At 36.9% G+C, this 4,261-nt stretch overlaps 1 pseudogene; it reads right to left on the reverse strand.

Moving 5' to 3' along the window:
- Positions 1-859: 859 nt before the first annotated feature.
- On the reverse strand, positions 860-978 carry LOC112479476 (annotated as a pseudogene).
- Between the last annotated feature and the right edge of the window lie 3,283 nt (positions 979-4,261).

The following is a 4,261-nucleotide window of genomic DNA, read 5'->3' on the forward strand; positions in this document are numbered from 1 at the left end:
TCTGTAGCCATCTTGTGACCATGAGGGGAGACATTATCAACACGATGAGTGCAGTTAAGTATTAAGCACGTGGGAATAATCCTAGTCCTTGATTACATTGTTATATTTCTGGGCCAACTCTGTACCATCCACCTCTGGATTTCTTGCCATGAATACCACTTAAACGAGGGAGGGTGTTATGTTACTTGCAGTTTAAAAAAAGAAAAGAAATCCTTATTAATTCAATTCTCAACACTAGTCATCTGTCTTGGACTTTTTAAATACAGAATGGCTTTGTGTTTAACATTTTCTTGATAGAATGCCTCAAATAGGAACGCCCAAATTTCACTGAGTATACATATCTTTCAATATAATATTTCAGCCAATATTCAGGAAAAAAAAATGTTTAAGTTATTAAAAAGTTATCAGAAAAACTCATTGTGACATCATTCATCATTTTGAAGAAAAGCTTCAAATTATATTCCAACTACAATTGGTAGACCATCAGAATCACATGCAAAATTTTGAAAAGCACACCAAGAAACAACCAAAAGGAGGTGTGTCTCAGATGGGGCTGGCACTAAAAGAAGCTTTGTCACTATGCACAAACAAATGTTAACAATCCTATTTATCATTTAATGACGATAGGAAGGCTGTTGTAAGCCTTTTGAATCCTATTATGATAATTCATAACTTAAATAAAGGCACTTAATTTTAGTCATGTTTTAGTAAAATTTGGTTGAGGATTTAGAGTTGACATGTAACACATTGAATTTTTGAAATTTTTTTTTTTAAGCGAGGCAACCCTTGGTTTACCTCACAGACTCACAGATTGCAATGACCTTGTCAGTTTACAATCCCTTATTTTTTTTTTTTTTCACGCCTACAGCACTTTATCTTCCTAGGTGATCTCCCATCCAAGTACTAACCAGGCCTAACCCTGTTTAGCTTCCGAGATCAGATGGGATTGGGCTTGTTCAGGGTAGCATGACCATAGACGAATTTTTGAATTTTTTAAATTTAAAATAATGGAAAATTGGCTCCCAATTAGCATTTGTATGCAAAATGTCTGCTTTTAGGAATACATTACTGAGAGTACAGAGTCCTTTAATTTTATTTGGCAGGAAAACTGAATTAGAATTGTTAGAGAAATACTTTCACTAAACTACAAATCAATACTCCTCTTGTATTAAAAACTTATATAATTGCTTGTATTAAGAGTTTTTGCATCTTCTGAAGAACAATGATTACTCACTTATTTTCCATAAGTTTCTATACCACGGAGCCACAGGCCTGGCTGTGCATCAAATCCATCTGGAGTTTTAAAAAATATAAATATATATATCCTACCCCAGACAAATTAAACAGAATCTTTAGAGGCAGGGTTCATGCATCAGTATTTTCTAAACTTCCCAGATAATTCTTACATGTACTCAAGTATGAGAACCACTGCTCTACGCAACAAATTGCTCCAAGAACTTACAAATAGGAAAAATATTGATATGACAACATGAATTATGAAACCTACTAGTTTCCTTTTCTCCTTGGCTACCAGAAAGCTCAACCAAAGTTCATTATTGTAACTCTCTCATCCCTAGTTTTTAGTCTCTTTTTTCACCAGACATCCAGATACTGCTTCTTTTATCTTAATTTACTGGTATTACAATAAAATTCCAAATCTTTGTATGCCATCATCAGACCTAGCCCACTGTGACCCAACATTCTAGCATGCACAACCACACATGACCACATATGAACACACACACACACACACACATACACGCACACACACGCACGTTTAGCCTACTTCAGGAAGCTTTATCTCCTACTTTTGACTTAATCTTTTCTTCCCCTCCAGAAGTTTGATTGCCTTAAACATGTTCTACCGTGGTTAAAACCTTGACTAATCCAATTTTCTCTGAATCAGGGCTATCAAATATTAATATCAACCTACTTTCTGTGGCTAAAAAAATATTTTACTTTGCGAACAAAATATGTGGCCTCATTTCTGCCTGAGTTCATCAATCAGTTAAAATTTTTTGTGTTGTTCTTTTCATCAACTCTGACAAAGTGATATGGAATTAGACACCCTGTGAACTGTTTCTTTGCTCTAATGTGTGAGCTGCGCTTCACTAGAGGGAATAAAATAATCCACTGTCATTTCTGTTTTTATCATATCCAGTTTTGGCAGAGAATTTATTCACTCTTCTCTATATAGTTATTTATGTGCTACAATCTCCCTTTTTTGCATTCCCGAGAGAACGCACCATTAAAACTCTTAACGTGACACCTCATATTTTTAGTAGACTAGAAAATAGTTACAATTTTAATTTAAATTGAAATGACTATGTAATAGCTGGACAAATCAGTTTGAGATCCCCAGAGCTCTTAATTGTAATTCTCCATTGTTTTCTATGCATAAATTTCTTATCCAAAGTGCTCATTCTGAAATACTCACTCATTTTTTTCAGCTGTTCCATGCTCATTCCAAACTCACTTATTTAATAATTTTCTATGGTTAACAACTTCATGATTAAACTTTAATGTTAAATATAAATGGTTGAAATAATAAGCTTATTAGAGTGTTTAGAAAAGAAAGAGGATTCGACATTTAAGGAATGATGAATTTAAGTATCAAGTGTAAGAATAGGAGAGATATTCGATCTGGCCAAGAACAAAGCAGAGACATAGATTTTGGTGGTTTAAAATACATGTATATTATATTATATGAGTATATATTATGTATATATAATATGATATATATTACATGTACGGTAGATATGAACATCTAAGTCTGCTCCAAGCAATGAGTGGAGGAGCCTTAACATAATGGAATTCAGGGCTGAATGCAGCTATGAGAGGATCTAGTCTAACCTGCTCATTTACAAATGAGGAATATGAAGTTTAGAAAAGGGAATGATTTCTTCAAAATGAAGTGATGTATTAGCTAAGAATGGGCTAAGAGAAGAATCTGAAGTAAACTAAAAGAAGAAGGGAAGGATTCTACTCCAGGCAGTCAGACAGAATCCCCACGTCCATCAATACGAGTGTCAGACAGAGCAATAAATGATATCACAGCCTCCCACCATGCTGAGGATGTGCTTCACAGTGTCCAATCTTTAGGTTAAAAACGAAAACAAAAAGAACACCTGAGTTACTGTCAGATTAGATTGTATTTTAACCTGGACTGGCAATGTTAAGAAGGTGAGGATGTCTCCAACAGAAAACCGGTAATAATGCCTCTCAGGTAAGCCGGGAAGGGTCTGCTCAATGTCTTTGAACCCCATGAGAAACAAGAATATTTATTCTTTCACTTCATGCCACACCCCAAAACCCTCAGGACACACACACTATAAGAGCCTAATGAAGGCTGACTGCTGAGCTATCTATCCTTCTCCTTAATGAAGAAGATTTAAACCACCTAGAAAAGCCTTACACAGATTCTGGCAGATCTGCAATCCAATCCTGACCCTGCCACTAACTGGCCATGTGCCTTTGATCAAGTTCATTCACCACATTGGGCCTCAATTTCTTTATCTATAAAATGAGAAGATAGGCCAAAGGGTCCACCCTTCCAGCCCTAATATTCTACGGCTTCAAATTCCATCCCTTAACTCCATCTTCAGGTCCTCCACTTGACATTTTTTGAGCATCTTATATCGGCCAGACTCTGTGGCTGACACTGGAAATATAAAGTGAGTAAGACACTGTCCCTGCCCTCCAGGGGCTCAGCATCTACTTGAGTGAGAGGAACAATATAGAATGTGGGAGTGAAGCAAGAGAGGGTTTAGGGTAAATGTGAAGGTCCTGGCATGGGCATTTAAGTGAGTGGCCACGCTATTGTCCAAAATGGAGAAAATGACCATGTAACGCATCATTCAAACAAGGACTTTTTTTTTAGAGTAAAAGGAAGGATTATTAATAATTATAGTGAGACAATAGGCTTAAACTGAGACCATCCCAGGCAATCTGGGGTGTACAGTCACCCTAAAGATGGGGACTATAGAATAAAATAGAGTTGGGAAGAATAATTTTGGGTCGAGAAATGTTGTCTTTTAGATGCCTATGGAACATCTAAATGGAGCTGTGCAACGGAAAGGTGGACACAGGGGCTTGGAGCTGAGGAGAGAGGTCTGGGTCAGAGACAGATTTGGGAGCCACTGTGAACTATGGGTCAGATGAGGACTGTGAAGAGCAGGAAGAGAAGAAGGCCAAAGTCAGGAGACTAGAATTAACATTGAGGGGGCAGACAGAGGAAGAGGCTGAAAAGGAACTGAGCAGG

The sequence above is a fragment of the Pteropus alecto genome, unplaced genomic scaffold (genome assembly GCF_000325575.1).
Source record: "Pteropus alecto unplaced genomic scaffold, ASM32557v1 scaffold114, whole genome shotgun sequence".
NCBI classification, from domain to species: Eukaryota; Metazoa; Chordata; class Mammalia; order Chiroptera; family Pteropodidae; genus Pteropus; species Pteropus alecto.